This window comes from Prionailurus bengalensis, chromosome B1, assembly GCF_016509475.1.
Source record: "Prionailurus bengalensis isolate Pbe53 chromosome B1, Fcat_Pben_1.1_paternal_pri, whole genome shotgun sequence".
In the NCBI taxonomy this organism is placed as follows: Eukaryota; Metazoa; Chordata; class Mammalia; order Carnivora; family Felidae; genus Prionailurus; species Prionailurus bengalensis.
Genome location: NC_057344.1, coordinates 34,715,001 through 34,731,345, shown reverse-complemented (window position 1 = coordinate 34,731,345; position 16,345 = coordinate 34,715,001). Strand labels below are relative to the sequence as shown.

Below are 16,345 nucleotides of genomic sequence, written 5' to 3'. Positions count from 1 at the left end.
TTTCAGGCCATTCACTCGCGTCCCCCGTGCCAGTCTTGTGCTCTCACTTCTGGAAACCCTTCTCATCAGATGGCTTTGGCTTATATTTTTTTCATTTTTTTTAATGTTTGTTTATTTTTGAGAGAGAGAGAGAGACAGATTGCGAGTGGGGGAGGGGTAGAGAGAAAGGGAGACACCCGAAAGAGGCTCCAGGCTCCGTGCTCTAAGCACAGAGCCTGACACGGGGCTCGAACCCACGAACCGTGAGATCATGACCTGAGCCGAAGTCGGACGCTTAACCGACTGAGCCACCCAGGCGCCCTAAGATGGCTTCAGTTTGAATCGTACACCCAAGTTCTCTTTTCCAGGATGAGGGTTTAGTCGCCATGAAAGCTCACCCATGATTGTAGGTTCCTGCCCTTCCCTTCGGCATCCAGTAAAACTTAAATATGACTCCCCCAAAAGCTTATGAAACAGTTTGTACATGCAGACATTTGTGCATGTGAGTGGGTTCCAGAGGCTGGAATGTGAATCTTCAGGATGTTTCCTTCGGTGTCTTTCCTCTGAGACGCTTAGAACTTCAAGCCTGGTGTTTCTGGCATTTGGTTTTCTTTCTCTGTTATTGGCTGGTGTGCAAGGTGTGTGAAGAGCACAGGAGAACATCGTCTCCGGCTGTGACCTGACCCGACCCACCTGTAAATCAACCAGCATTATGGAGATAATTTGATCTTAGCATTTGTGTGAAATCTGGCTTTCAGTAACATCTGGGAAGTTTCCCCTGAAGCCCTGCTGAGACCTCCAGCGTATGCTGAGGATACGCTCTGGAGCTCGGCTCTGATGGGGCTGCCCCTCTATGTGGCAGGCCCCAGAAGATGATGATGTGGATCGTGCTGCAGGACACAGCACGTGGATAGCAGGACACAGCCCGGAGACAGCTGTCGGCGGGGTTTCAAGTGCCTACTTTGTATGTGCCTGCGGGTAAAATTTTGTGCACCTCTGAGTTCTCGACAATCGCGTATTGATTGTCTGTTGCATAAAGCACACTGCCAGGGCCCTGAGATCACAAATGCCATGAGGCTGTTAATGGAAGACAGGCATGCAGACACATCACCTGATGTAATTATAAGTAGAGAAATGAGCAAGAGAAGGCTGGCGACAGGGCTGCTTGGAAAAGTCTTTTCTTCCTGTGGCTAATAGGCTAATAGTGGGGCATGCTTTAGAAGGTGTGGCCTCTGTGAAGGGTGTGGAAGCTGCTGTTGCAGAAGCTGACAGGACCACACTTGACGTGAGAACTGTATGCAGGGCTTCAAGGTGCCCGGCTCCCTGGGCCTGCGGGAGTGGATTCCAGGAGAGCCATCACCCACGGCGCTCAGGGGGTCCCCTGCACTCCCCGGCTCTGATGGCCTGCCATCGGTGTCGTCACCCGGTCCGTAACATACAAACACTTGGCTGGTTTTTGGCCTGAGCAGTTGGGGTACTGATTCCTGGGATACTATCTTTTGGGGTGGGCATGGGCCAGTGTAACAGGGAACCACTGCATCCTTGAGGCTGGGGGCCACCTATGGGAAGGGATGGAGATTCAGATTCTACATCTTAACCATTTCTGCCTTCTGTCCAGGAGTCCCCGGGCTCACCTTCCGGGTGCTTCCTTCCAAGGCGGGCTCTGGAGCCGGAAGTATTACTGTGTCTAGGGGATCACGCTGTGCCTTTGAGACCCCTGGTTGCCTTTAGCAAAAACATGCAAGCAAGCAAACAAACCAAAAAACGCTATTTCAGGGGTTAGAGGAAGGTTAAAGGTGTTAGAGGATTACGTGATGGTGACAGGATCTCAGACTGTGAACAGCATGTGGAATGAGCTATTGATTAGATCGAGGATTTTAAAAAGGTTGTGTTAAATACATATAACGTGAAATTTACATCTTTTTTTTAACGTTTATTTATTTTTGAGACAGAGAGAGACAGAGCATGAATGGGGGAGGGTCAGAGAGAGAAGGAGATACAGAATCGGAAACAGGCTCCAGGCTCTGAGCGGTCAGCACAGAGCCCGACACGGGGCTCGAACTCATGGACCGTGAGATCATGACCTGAGCCGAAGTCAGACGCTCAACTGACCGAGCCACCCAGGCACCCCTGAAATTTACATCTTAACAGTTTTTTCTTTCTTTTCATTTTCATGAAGTTTTAAATTTTAATTCCAGTGACATTACCATACAGTGTTATGCTAGTTTCAGGTGTCTAATACCATCCTAATGCCCTTAAGTGTGTCGTTCAGTAATGTCGAATCCGTTCACACTGTTGTGCAACCAATCTCCAGAACCGTTTTCATCTTCTCAGAGTAAAACTGTCCCCTTGAAACAGCCACTCCCCATTCCCCACCCCACTGCAGCCCTTCGCAGCCCCCATCCCACTTTCTGTCTCTGGATTTGGCTATTCTAGGTGCCTCGTGTAAGTGAAATCATACAGTATTTGTCTTTTTGTGACTGACTTGTCTCATAGTGTCCTTAAGGTTCATCCATGTTGTAGCATGTGTGAGAAGTTCCTTCCTTTGTAAGGCTGAATGATAGTGTTGTACAAGATACCACATTTTGTTCAGCCGTTCACCCACAGATGGACGTTTGGGTGGCTTCTACCTGTTGGCTGTTACGAATAATGTTGCTATGCACACGGGTGTGCAAATATGTCTTTGGGACCCTGCTTTAAAATTTTTTTTTGTTATAAACCAGAAGTGGGATTGCTGGATCATATGGTAATTCTATTTTTAATTTTTTTTTTTTTTGGAAACCACTGTACTGTTTCCATAGGGGCTGCACCATTTTACATTCCTACCCACAGTACACAAGGCTTGCAATTTGTCTTGCGTTTCATTTCATTTTTTGGTTTCTTTTCCTTCCCTTTCCTCCCTCCCTTTCTTCTTTCTTTCTTTCTTTCTCTTTCCTTTTTCTTTCTTTTTCCTTCTTTTTCTTTCTTTCTTTCCTTTTTCTCTTTCTTCTTTCTTTCTTTCTCTTCCTTTCTCTTTCATTTTTCTTTCTCTTTCTTTCTTTCTTTCTTTCTTTCTTTCCTTTTTCTCTTTCTTTCTTTTTTCTTTCCTTCTTTCTTTCTTTTTCTTTCTTTCCTTCTTTCTTTCTTTCTTTTTCTTTCTTTCCTTTTTCTCTTTCTTTTTTCTTTCTTTCTTTCTTTCTTTCATTTTCTTTCTTTCTTTCTTTCTTTCTTTCTTTCTTTCTTTCTTTCTTTCTTTCTTTCTTTCTTTCCCTTCCTTCCTTCCTTCCTTCCTTCCTTCCTTCCTTCCTTTCTTTCTTTCAAATACAGGTAAATGTTTTAATGCTGCAAGTAGGCCTGATGGCCAGTAAGGTAGATATATAGATTTATCTCCCTGCAAGTAAAACACACCCGCACACATTTGTTTTTCAAAGGATTCTTTTCCAGTTTCGTAGATTTAGACCATGTGAGCCAAAAAGGACATCCTTAGAGACATCACTATTAACTCCCGTTTATCCGTTTGACAGATAATTTGCAACTGTAATAGATCCGTGAACGAAACAGAGGAAATTTCTCACCCTTTCTGGTGTTTACCTTCTGGTGGAAACCTGTTCTGATACCCCGTTAGCTAGATTGCTCCCAGTTCCTCAGGGATTTGAGGGCAGGGCTGGGCAGGAGCCTAGGTCTTCTGACTCTTGGAACAGGTCTCTGTCCCTTCATGCTCACATTTAAATGCACGGTTTGGGAGGATTGCCCCTGTTTAGGAAAGTGAGACATCCTCGGTGGAGACATCTGTGCCCTGTAGCACCACGTGGATGTATCCTCCGGAATCCGGGGGACCTGAGCACCTGCCCACACCCACGGTGGGGGCCCAAGTCCTGCAGGGTGGCGGTGGACCACAGGAGAGGGGGCAGAGCCCACAGAGGGTTCTCGGGTTCCTCTTGGCCCCATCTGGTTGTTTCCCTGCAGTTCAGAGAAGAGCAAGTCCTTGAGCACAGGAGGGCCCTTTCCACAGTGGTGACCTCCAGGAAATGGGCTGCAGTCAGCAGTGTCAGGGAACCTTGGGACTTAAGGCTCCTGCTCAGCCCAGCCCAGACTTTCACACTGGTTAAAGGTCTCCAGAACCGCCCTTGCTTCTGAGTAACCAGGCCAGGTGAGCGAGCCTCCCAAGGCACTGCCATCTTGGACCCTTGGCGCCTCTGTAAACTGACACTGGTGATTTCCCCTCTCGCTTTCAGGCTGCCCAGGTTCCCTTTGTTACATAATCAGGATTAATGTAAGCAGCCGGGTCCAGTCTAGAAACCGAGAGCCAAGAAAGGTGAATGTGGAAGTGGGGTGGGAGGGACAGAATCCCTTGTGCGTGCTGTGGGCAAGTCCCCTGGCTTTTCCGGGCCTCAGTTTCTCTTCAGTTAAGAGGGCAGCAGAACTGTAAGCTGCTCGGGCTGTCCAGATGATGACTCAGGTAATCTAGTCTCAGTGTGCAGTCACTGTGGGGGGCGGGGGGTTGCTCCCGAACAGGGCTGATCTTGAGGGCACCCTGCTCCAAGGGAATGAGAATTTTAAGAAGGAATTAGAATAGAAGTTAGATCTTCCTAGGAATTCGCTGTTTCTCCAAAAACAAAACAAAACAAAACAAAACAAAACAAAACAAAACCCAAATAAAAAAACCATCCAAAAACCCAGACATGAATGAGAGCAGTAGCAGCTGTATGCCAGACCCCAGGCAAAGGGCTTTTCATTCATTCGTTACTTCCTTTAATCCTCACAGAGACGTTAGACATAGGTGCTATTATGATCTCCCATTCACAGATAAGGAAACAGGCTCAGAGAAATGAAATAATTTGCCAAAGGTGCAAAGGTACGAGGAGGAAGCAGCAGAATGGGGTTTAGACCCAGGCGGGGCCCTCGAGTCTGCGGTGCTGGCCTTGTGGGCCTGGACGCCAGTGGGAATGGGTAGGCCCCTTGCTTTTTCCAGCCTCTTTCTTTCTTTCTTTCTTTCTTTCTTTCTTTCTTTCTTTCTTTCTTTCTTTCTTTCTTTCTTTCTTTCTTTCCTTCAGCTTATTCATTTTATTTATTTTGAAAGAGAGAGAGAGAGAGGGAGGGAGAGAATTCCAAGCAGGCTGCATGTTGCCAGTACAGAGCCTGATGTGGGGCTCGAACTCATAAGCCCGTGAGATCATGACCTGAGCGGAAATGAGGAGTTACATGCTTAACTGACTGAGCCACCCAGGCACCCCCACCCAGCCTCTTTCTGATCAGAGGGGCTGGGGGTTAGGTTTCACTCCTGTCCGTACCTTGTGTGGTCGTAGGCACTGTGGCCTGGTGTCCTCAACGCCTGTGCCCTGTGGCTGGCAGCTTCCTTCTGGGACCCTGGGGTCTGTTGTGGGAGTGGTTTATGGCCTATCCTACTCTGTCATCTGATGTTCAGTTCAGACCTGCAATGAAATCCTTCGTGCCAAACAGCCATTTGTCAGCAAGCAGGAGGAAGGAAAAGCCTCACACCTTCTTGGCAAGATTAGGTCAGTTTTTGGTGGTGGTTCTTATTAAGATTTCAAAGCCATTTGTGTTAACATAGGTGGTGGTTAAGGAATGCGCTGGAGCCCTTATAAAAATAATGACTAAGATGATAAACATTTGTGGAGCACCTCCTGCACTGTGCTAGGTGATCTGTGCGCTGAAAAGTTTTCTCATGTATCCATTGCAGGAAGCACGTGACGTCGGGGTTTTCACAGATGAGGGAACCGAAGTTCAGAGAAGTTGAGTAACTTCCTCGAAGAGCATACAGCTGAAAAATAGAATAGGACTTCGATTGTGAGGTGGTCGGGGACAGGGGACATCTTTGTGTCTTCGGGCGCTAATCACAGAGTCAGGCCTAGAGTAGAAGCCCAAAATGTCATTGTTGATTGAATGGATGAACTCCGCACCCCAAGAGACTATCCGAGCATCAGGCCGGCGGGTGGGTGAACAAGGTATTTTTGAGATTTCCACAGTTGGAATCTTCAGCAAAGTGTGGTTGCAGGGCTGGGTCTGGGAGTGTTGGCCAGTCCTGGCACAGTGGTGACCAGCTCTGGGAGCTTGGGCAAATCCTATAACTGTTTCCTAATTAGGGAAAACTAAGTGGAGGCTGGGGGATAGGTGGGTGGCAGAACTCTGAAATCAAACAAAAGCCCACAGGGAGCCCCACCACGCAAGGCCACAATGGCGGAGCGGCCAGGGCTGAAGGAGCGAGCAGGGACCAGAATGGTCGTGTGGAGAATCAGTGGCCGCATCCTGTTCGTCTGTACCCAGGTCGTCCTGGTGCCATGGGGTGGCTTTGTGTTCTTCTAGGGTACTTCCATGTGGATTCTTGCATTCAATTTGTTCTTTGATGTGGCGTTAGGGTGCTTCAGCGAGTTTACCTCTATACGAGGAAAATAAAACACTTTTGAGAATGAGGCGTTCCTTCAGTTCTGCCTCTGACATCTTGTTCTTACTTGTAGGTGGGGTGTTTATAAGCCAATGACATAGACAAGGCTGCTGAGTCAGGGAGGCCCCGGGGAGGCCAGGGAATAGCAGTGAATTAAATTCTTCCCTGAAAGCGGCCTGAACTTTGGAGTATTCAGTCTTAGCCTTTGAATACTGAGAGAGCGCCAGGCTTTCATCCATCCAGATGCCCCTCCTGGCCACAACCTGGGCGGGCAAATGGTTCAAGCTCTTTTTGAGTGACAACAGGTTCGTATCGAACAAGCCCCTATTACCCTGTTCCCCTTGGAATCAGCGGCCAGGCTGATGGCCAGCGATGGGAAACAGGGAAGCTATGTGAGCTCCATGTGATTGGGCTTGTGACTGTCTGTAAGCTGGCAGGCTGGACACAGATCCCTAAGGAGCATTGCGGTCTTAAGCAGTGAAGATTTAGGTGACTTTGACATAGTCAGGGTACTATTCCCTCTTCAAAGAGGTCGGACACATAAGGACTAGTATACATTTATGACTTAGCATGACAGGAGAAACAGAGCACATCAGAGACAGGAAGGTAGTTAGAGATCACCTGTGATCCCTACTGTCCACCCCCCAGGGAGAGGTCGTGTGGCCTCCTGGTTCAGAGCATGGCTTTGGAGCCAATCTGCCTGGCTTCCATTCCTGTGTGTACTCTGTGACCTTGGAGCAAGTTGCTTATCCCCTCTGTGCCTCAGTTTCCTTGTTTGTAAAATGGAGATAGTTGCTGGTATGATTTTCATTACTATAATTATCTTGTGAATAGAGGCTTGGGGGCTCAGAGAAGCCAGCTGACTTGTTGAAGGCCACCATAGTCCTTAATATCAGGCGTAGGACTAGAACGCCGGACCCTGGGCCCCTGCTCGTCTTGCTAGGGTCACCAATCCCGTCCATGAACTCCGAGCCCCGTTACCTGGAATCTTGGGAATTTTCCCATGTGTAGGGCAGAAATAATTTAATCCTTTGGGCTGGCCGCAAACTGGATGTTTTGAGTATTTCCTGGGTATATTGGGTCTGAGCCAGGCATGGATTCTCTCATCCCTGCCTCCATCTGCTGGAGAGTTTTCTAGAGAAGGGCAGGAGTGACCAGGGTTAGCTCCTAGGACGAAGGGATGTGGGAATGCGGTGCGCCGCTGCCAGTGGGTGTGAGGTGGCCTTGTGATGGCCTTGCCTGTGGCCGTGGCTTTGGAGAGAGCGGAGAGAGGCCAGCCTGTGATGAGACCTGGTAGGGAGGGCTTCTGTTGCCTGGGCCTGATCCCTGCTCCGGCTGCGAGAGACCCCATCTGTACTGCTTACTGCGTGCCTCTCCGTAGCTGCCGTCACGCGCAATACGTAACCGTGGAAAACACTTGACTGTAAAGTAAATTCCAAGCTCCTGAGCAAGCCGTTCCCATCGTCCAGCCCCAACCTGCCTTTCTCTCAGCAAACGTTTATTGATTGTCTAGCACCCAGCCACCCTCCTGAGTCCAGAGCGACCTCTCCACCTGCACCTTACCTCTGCATTTACCCTTGAACATAGCCTTGGGCCATACCTTCCCGTTTCCCAGAGCCACTCGCACAGTCGCGTCCCCCTTGGCAGAATTGTTCACTTCCTCTCCCTGCCCTGTTTGCCTTTTATTTTTCAAAGTAGCACATGCACGAAGTCAAAAAGTCAAATCGTGATAGAAGGGATCGTAAAGACAGCTCCATTTTTTTTTTTTAGCAGTTGAGGTACCGTTCTTCTCTTTAGGTACAGGTCCCATGGCCCCTCTTGGGCTACCCTTTCTGAGTTGGATGTGCTCTGGGGTCTGACTCCTCACGCCGTGGCCTGTTCTCAGGAGAAGTGCTGTGGCTCCTTCCCTGGAAGGCCAAGGAACTTGGTTTTGGTGGTCTTGGTGGAATTTGTATTTTCTACTGAATACTGAGTCATTTTATCCCTAGAAACAGCAGTGACCCCGAAGCACACCCCTCACGGGCCCTGAAGGTTTCAGGATTTCGTCTGGCGAGTATGAATGAGAGATGTCTCAAACGCTCCGCAGGCCAGGCTCCACACTTTAGAGGCAGCAGGTAACCAGGAACGTTGGCGTGTGGCTGTTCTGAAAACGGGCCTCCTGTGGGGCGTAAGCCAAAAGGCAGAGCAGCTGCCTTGCTGGTTTGTTGTCTCGTGTGTGTGTGTGTGTGTGTGTGTGTGTGTGTGTGTGAGAGAGAGAGAGAGAGAGAGAGAGAGAGAGAGAGCCTGCCTGCTCCCTTCCCACCTCCCCTGAGCATCTGGGTGGCCTGGAGCTGAGGGGAGTCTGGACCTTCCCATGGGGGGGGCAGGGAAATGGATGCAGACGCGTGTTCCTACCCACACTCATCTCTCCGCCTCGTCTTGGTACCGCTCTTCTGACCGATGGCACAATGAACTAGCCCTTTTTCTTGCTCTAAAATGCTGGTTCTCACCAGGGGCTTTCAGAATGTATGTGCCTGGAACTCCCCATCACCACACCACCACATGCTTCTTTCTCCTTCCCCCCTTTTATCTGGGGGGAAGGGAGAGGGAGGCAAGGACTTCTTTGAAGGAGTCATTTTTCTCCTGCTGGTTCCTAAACTTGAAGAAGATCAAGGGGACGGATGCCGGGGTGGCTCAGTTGGTTAGGCATCCGGCTTCGGCTCAGGTCATGATCCCGTGGTCCGTGGGTTCGAGCCCCGCGTGGGGCTGTGTGCTGACGGCTCAGAACCTAGAACTTGGTTCAGATGCTGTGTCTCCCTCTCTCTGTCTGCCCCTCCCCTGCTCATGCCCTGTCTCTTTCTCTCTCTCAAAAATGAAAAACGTTAAAAAACTTTTTAAGAGGATCAAGCTTTCCTTTTGATTAACAAAAGAGAGAGACAAGGTATATTCTCTTCATGTGGACACCTTTGCCAGTTTGGGAGATTTAAAAAGACATGATTTGGAATCTTGAACTGGAGAATAAACGTCGATGTGCCTCTGCTTGTCACAAACAGCATGGTTCTCTGTGAAGCATTTCCCGCAGTGCTCTGTTCCTGGTTAGTGTGTGCGTGGGAATGGTACTGAGGGCCATCGTCATGTCTCATTTTTGTTATGATTTCAACAGTGTTTTTCAAAGGGCCGGGGCACAATCATCCGCCTTCTGTGTCAAACATGGAAGGACGACATTCCGAGTTGGGACCCAGATTCTGAGTCGGAACATCGGCAGTCTTGAACTCGAGTGCTGAAGGTTTTACTGTGTGTGCATGATTCTCCTTGATGTGGTTTGGGTTTCTTCTCTGTTGTGCGTGCCTCCTAAGGATTCTGGCAGGTGAGGATAGGACTCTCTAGGCCCTTGATGAGGTCCGTGGCTTCATTCCGGAAGGCAGTTCTTTCCCGACAAAGCACTGTGCCAGAAAGGCCTCTCTCTCCCGGCTGCCCGCGGGGATCTGTGTGCCTGTATGGGAAGAGGCTCCTGGCCTGACACTCTCTGCCCTGTGTGGTTGTGGACGGGAAGCTGGAGTGGCATCAGTGGGCCCCAGTGCAGGGGGTACACAGTGCCATAGATGGGCAGGGGGTGACAGTGGGAGAGATTTGGGCCTTGGGCCGGAGGGTGAGGCCGTGCACCTGTGGCAGGCTGGCTGTGCGGCTCGGAAGATAGGGAGGGGGCTGCAGTTGGGACCTGCAGTCTGGACTAGGCATTTCCCTGTGCTTCTACTTAGTGACTGTCCATGCAACTTGGGAACAGTTGGCGCATGGGATAAAGTTAAATTTACGGGTTTGATTGCTGATTCTGCAACAGACACCGGGTGGCAGACGCTATTACTATTTGGCATTTTCCTGGCATTCAGTGGGTGCCTGAACTGAATTTCCTTTCTCTGGGAAAAGTCTGGAACAGAGACCCCTGCGTAGCCTTTTGGGGCGCAGCCCTGGTCTGGGCATTGTGCCCACCCGTTGTGCTGTGATGTTCACACCATGAACTTGGGAGCCCTTCACATGCCCGTTGCTGCGGTGTCTCTGCACCTGCCTCAGAGTAGGAGCTTGGCAGATGCTTTTGAATGGATGAATGGGTAGATTTCGCATTATCTTCTGCTGATCCTGAAAGTGCATGTTTTTCGATGCAGGCGTTTTTTAATATTCTTTCTTTCTTTCTTTCTTTCTTTCTTTCTTTCTTTCTTTCTTCCTCTTTCTTTCTTTCTTTCTTTCGTTCTTTCTTTCCTTCCTTCCTTCCTTCCTTCCTTCCTTCCTTCCTTCCTTCCTTCCTTCCTTCTTGTTAAAGTAAGCTCTGTGCCCAGTGTGGGTCTTGAACCCAGGACCCTGAGATCAAGAGTCACATGCTCTACCGCCTGAGCCCCCCAGGGGCCCCCCACTTGTTCCTTATTGTTGAGAAATACCGAGAAAGGAGGACTCGGAATCCGGGGCAGGTGGGAAGGAGGACTTGGAATCTGGGGCAGGTGGGAGGACAGTGGCCGAGTGATGCTACAGGTCCTCGGGTTGGGCCATCCTCTGCAGGAGACCCAGGGAGGGCAGAGGTCTCCCTGCCAGGCCCAGCTTGCCCCCTTTGCTTTTCTTACTGGGTGCCAGTTTCCTGTCTGAAAAGGCAGGTGCTGAGCTCCGTGTGCCCTCTGCCCAGGGCCCCTGCAGCTCCTGTCATATGATCCTGTGAGCTCACCTGGGGCAGAGCACACATTTTCCGCTCTCTCTCCACCTGCCTCCTCTCAAGAAGAGAACAGGCCAACAAGGCGGGCTCGTCCTGATTTGTCTTATTAGGGGGGTAGTTGGGGCAAGGGGCTTGACCCCTCGCTCCATTCTGGCCTTTCCGGAAGCGTATGGAGCTGGTTTAATGCAAATACAGACTTTGTGTCATTGGTATGGAGTCTGATCTAGAATTGCCCTTCTAGAGCTCCGGGAGACTTGCTCAGGTCACACAGTGAGTGGCAGAACCAGGCCAGAGACCCAGGTCTCCTGATTTCTGGCTGGAGTGCTGGAATAACAGGCCCAGAGGCTCATCGGGCTCTTTTTCCTTGCTGCTCCCCTCTCAGGCCCGTCTTCCAGCCTACTCCTGCCGGCCACTCTGGGCCTGGGCCCCCGGGGGTCCTGCCGACCCCCGGATCAGATCTCTGTGCTTCCTGCTTCCAGGGCCCCCGCCAGCTACAGCTGTTTTCTCAACGTGTGTTCCCCAAGATGGAACTGGTTATTCTGCGAGATAAGGTTTCTGTTGCCCAAGACAAACGTTTAAGAAGTGCCTTGTGGAACAGAATCCACTGGCCACTTTCCTGAAGGACTTCCCAGAGCCTTTAATCTGCTCATATGCATTCTGAACTTCCAAGGGTGTGGAGAATTAAAATGCGCAGGATGGGGATTTATTATAAAGAAAGGGAGAGCCTCGCAGCCAGGCCTGAGCAGGAACTGAAACCCGGGGCAGGAAAGGCAGTTGGTGAAATTCTCCGTCTCCGTCTTCTTGCTTTGTTTTGGTTGCGTTTTTTTAATCTCTGCCCTTTCTCTGTGGATCCTACAGCATTCATTTTCCTTCTCTCCACCCTCACACCCTGACTTAAGAAAACATTGTGGTGAAACACATGTGACAGACAGTGAAAGTACCATCCTGACCATTGCTGAGCTATACAGTTCACTGGCATTAAAGTACGTTCGCACAAGTGTGTACATCTTGCAAAAGTGAAACGCTGTGCCCGTTGAACAACCCCCTTCCCCTCCCCCTCCCCCTCCCCTGGCAACCACCGTTCTACTTTCTGTTTCTATGGTTTTGACAAGTCCATGTACCTCCTGTTATGTGGAATCATACAGTAGTGTGTGTGTGTGTGTGTGTGTGTGTGTGTGTGTGTGTGTGAGAGAGAGAGAGAGAGAGAGAGAGAGAGAGAGACAGGCTTATTTCCCTCAGCATTAATGGAGCCAGTGTCAGGAATGTCCTTCCCTTTTAAGGCTGAGTACTGTTCCGTTGTCTGTGTGGACCACTTGTTTATCCATCCATCCATCGAGGGGCGCTTGGGTTGTCTCCACTCACCCCCAACTTCTCCTCTGGTCCCCAGGAAGCTAAAACAGTGCCTGGCTCTCAGTTGTACATTTTACAAGTAGAGTCACTGAAGAAGAAAGAGAGGCTACACTGGTGGTCGCCCCCACTCTGGCCACTGCCTGGCCACCTTGGCTTCCGTCAGCCTCCCTTGTGAGGGGGCTCCGGAGACCATACTGGTGCACGCTGGCCACTCCTCCCTCTTCCCTGAGCCCCCTCGTGGCACCCGGACGGTCAGTATGGGTCATTCTCCCCTCATCTCCCACGTTCCTAGTTATTTTTTTTTTAAGTTTCTTTATTTTCAAGAGGGGTGGAGTGCACACGAGCAGGAGAAGGGGAGAGAGAGAGGGAGACACAGAATCCGAAGCAGGCTCCAGGCTCCGAGCTGTCAGCACAGAGCTCGACGCGGGGCTCACGAACCGTGAGATCGTGACCTGAGCCGAAGTCAGACGCTTAACCGACTGAGCCACCCCCAGGCGCCCCTTGCATTCTTTGTTACTGACTTCCCCGTCAGTTTTTCCTCTCTGCATCCTGGTGCCCGTCGAGGGTGCGCTCTCCCTGTGGGCACGTTGAAGAAATGAAGGTGCCGTAGGACTGAAGTGGCTCTGGCCCGGAACTTGGCCACGGTGGGCCCAGAGAGGCCTTGACCGGATCCTGCTCCATGCTCAGGGGCCACTTGTCTCTGTCCCAAGTATGTGTCATTAAACGTGGCCTTTTTGAGGAGATCCCTGGGCCCCAGGGACAGAGAAGTCTACTGCTTGAGCAGACATACCCAGTTGCCCTTTTCTTTTCCACAGGGGGTGGTGCATTTTGGTTCAGTACTGCTTCCTCAGCTGCCTCGCCCCCTTAAAAAGGGAGAGGGGAGAAATCAACCTCGAATTTCCCTTGTAAGTCTACGAGGGCTGGCCTCTGTGAGTGGCTTTGTAAGGGAGGAACCTTCCCGACATCATCGTGTATGGAAAGGGTGGATGGGAGAAGGAACGGTCACGGTTGCCTGCCAACCTGGGCTGGGTCTTTCCCACAGTTACCTCACCCCGGCTGCCAACAGCTCCCCGGGGGATTATTCCACGCCCCAACATTAAGGAACCCGCTTGAGGTCCCAGAGCTGGAGTTCAGACCAACAACGTCACATTGGCTGGCCCTGAAGCTTCCTGCCTCTGCTCCCCTCTGTACACACTGCCTCCCCAGCCACCCCCTCCTCACTTAACCCAAGTGCCTGCCTTTCCGCCAATGCTGGACACAGAATGTTTCTAGAAAGTGCTGGGGTTGGGCGGGCCCTTTATTTAGTGGTTCTCCAAACTGAGTGATGATCAGAATCATCTGGGGAGTTAAAAAAAAAAAAGTTTTGAATCAGTGTATTGGAGTGGTGCCCGGAAAGACATTTTAAAACATTTCCTGGTGATTCTGGTAATCAGTCACTATTCCGACCCTGTCCTGCATTTTCCAGTTGAGGACCCTGAGGACCAGAAGATGAGATGCCATAGCCAAGGCCACTTGGCCCCATTGGAGCCCGTGTCAAGCCCAGAATCCAGCCTCTCAGCTCCTCCCTCTGGGTCCTGTGTGTTTCTCACACTGCCACCCCCGCTTATAAGGGGCTACCCACTAGGACCCAAGGAGCTTCACCATAGGCTAGCCTTGCTGCCCAAGGCCAGAAATTAGGAGTGGTGGTGGGGGAAGGGGGAGAATGGACTTCTGGATCCCCAAGGACCTCTCCTCTGGGTATGGGAGTGACAGGAGCCACCCTTTATTGACAGGCCCCTTGGGACTGGCTGCTTCTGGTCTGCCTGTGGCTCAACAGATCACACCTGGGCTTGAGAAATGCAGCAAAATGAGGGCTTGTTATCAATAGGGAAAGGATGGGAGCACCTGGGTGGCTCAGTCAGTTGAGTGTCTGACTCTCGATTTTGACTCCGTTCAAGATTTCAGGGTTCATGGGATCGAGCCATGTGTTGGGCTCCACGCTGAGTGTGGCGCTTGCTTGGGATTCATTCTCTCTTTCTCTTTCTCTCTGTCCTCCCTCTGCCCCTCTCCCCAACTTGTGCTGCTCCCCCCCATCTAAAATTAAAAAAGGAAAAAAAAAACAGGGAATAGGGAATGGACGATAGGAGGAAAAGGTAACTCCAGGAAAGCTACTCATGTTTTAGGGGGACGTGAAATAAGCGACATATCCCGTTGCCCCAGTTGGTACCCTCACTTGCACACATTTGTTTGTTCATCCATTTGTTCAACAAATATTTGTTGGGCCCCCAGTGTGAGTTAGACACCAGAATAGGTGTTGCAGCACCCCCCTCCATGGAACTTAGATGTCTGCAGGTTATATACTAGAATCGTATTACGTAGCCTCTTGGTGCCTCCTTTGCTATTACAGTAATGATGGTCCTAGATCTCTAATTTTCTTAACCATTCTGTCAGAAGAGGAAACTAAAGCTTGGAGAGGCTCTAGAATGTGAGCGATTTCAAGTGTCTTTTAGAATTTAAAAGATAACCCGTGTTGTCCTTGGAGAAGCAGTGCTGCCCCCTCCGGAGTAAACGCTTTGCATATTCCGAGCCAGGTGGAGTATTCACCCCTGCGAGTCAGGTGCCCTCTTGGTGGACAAGTGTGTGTCTCTTCCCCTGCTCTTGTTTGCTTATAATGTATCCTCCATCATTAAGCCTCTTCAGATACTTTTGGGAACATGTCAGAATAGGAAACAAACAGAAAGGCACAGGGACACTGACCCCGTCCATTCCCACCCGGCACTCCCCTGGAGTGTGGGCCCCAGTGTCCAGCAGCGGCTCTGGCTGGGCCAGGGGGTATGTTCACTGGGCTAAAGTGGTGCATTTTTGATAAAGCTAAATTGAATTTAAAGAACGGTTTTATGACCAGAGGTAGTCTTTGTTTTTGTTTCTGCTTTCTTTAAGCATTAAAAATGGCTTTTCTCGTAGAGAATGATCCTAATAGAGGGCAGTGGTGATTGCCACTCACATCATTACTGTTTGATGTCCTTTCTTGGCAAAATGAAAAGTTGCCCACGATGTGCCCATTTTCTTTGTGGTTTTTACCAAGCTGGTGAAATCTGAAAATTACTATGAATTTGAAAATTTTTTCTATTTTTAAGTTTTAAAATAAAAATTTTATTGATTTATGTTTTAAAATCCAAGCGTAATTAACACACAGTGTTATGTTAGTTTCAGGTGTACCGTATAGTGAGTCACCCCTTCCACACATTACTCAATGCCCAGCACGATGAGTGCACCACTTAATCCCCATCACTTACTTCGCCCATCCCTCCGCCCACCTGCCCTCTGGCGAACACACCAGCTTGTTCTTTATAGTTAAGGGCCTGCTTTTTTGTTTCTCTGGTTTTCTTTTCTTTGTTCCTTCGTTTGTTTCTTAAATACTACATATGAGCGTTAATTTAGATCATTGGTTTTCACGCTGTTCCTCTGAGCCCGTGAGTTGCTGGGTGGGGAGGTAGGGCTGTCTCTGCCTCGGAGTTGAGACATGGGCCCAGGGCCCTTCACCCCATTCTCAGTTAGAGAAATTCTTCAGTTTTACGTGTTAGGTTTGGGTACGATTTTGCTTGGTGTGGTAGGATATCCATGCTAATGACTGGAGACCCTTTCCTCTAGGCTGTGTGTGTGTTGAGGGGAGTGGAGGAAGGCGTGCTGTTTGTTGCTTTTGCAGGACTGAGGCAGGGTGGGTCTTTCACCTGGGAGATACTGGGTTCTCCAGAGAGACCAAGCCATAAGAGCGATGGTGGGGAGAGTGTGTGTGTATGTGGAAAGAATTGGCTCGTTGTGATTATGGAGGCTTGGGGAATTGAAATCTGCAAGGCAGGCCAGCTGGAGATTCAGGGAAGAGCTCCAGTCCAGAGACTTTCTGGAGGCAGAATTCTTTCTTCCTTGGGGGACAACAGGTTGTTTTTTCTTCTTCGGGCTTTCAACTGATTAGATGAGGC

General features: G+C 50.0%; 1 protein-coding gene across 3 annotated transcripts in view; it reads left to right on the top strand.

Annotated features, from left to right (window-relative positions):
* SLC25A37 (solute carrier family 25 member 37) overlaps window positions 1-16,345 on the top strand; it is a 40,165-nt gene that overhangs the window by 17,372 nt on the left and 6,448 nt on the right. Inside the window, exon 2 of one of the 3 annotated variants that reach the window (XM_043561479.1) lies at window positions 8,350-8,475. The exons of the other annotated variants lie outside the window; for them this stretch is intronic. The gene's annotated coding sequence lies outside the window, so the exon portion shown is untranslated. The remainder of the gene's footprint in view (window positions 1-8,349; window positions 8,476-16,345) is intronic. 3 annotated transcript variants of the gene reach the window in all.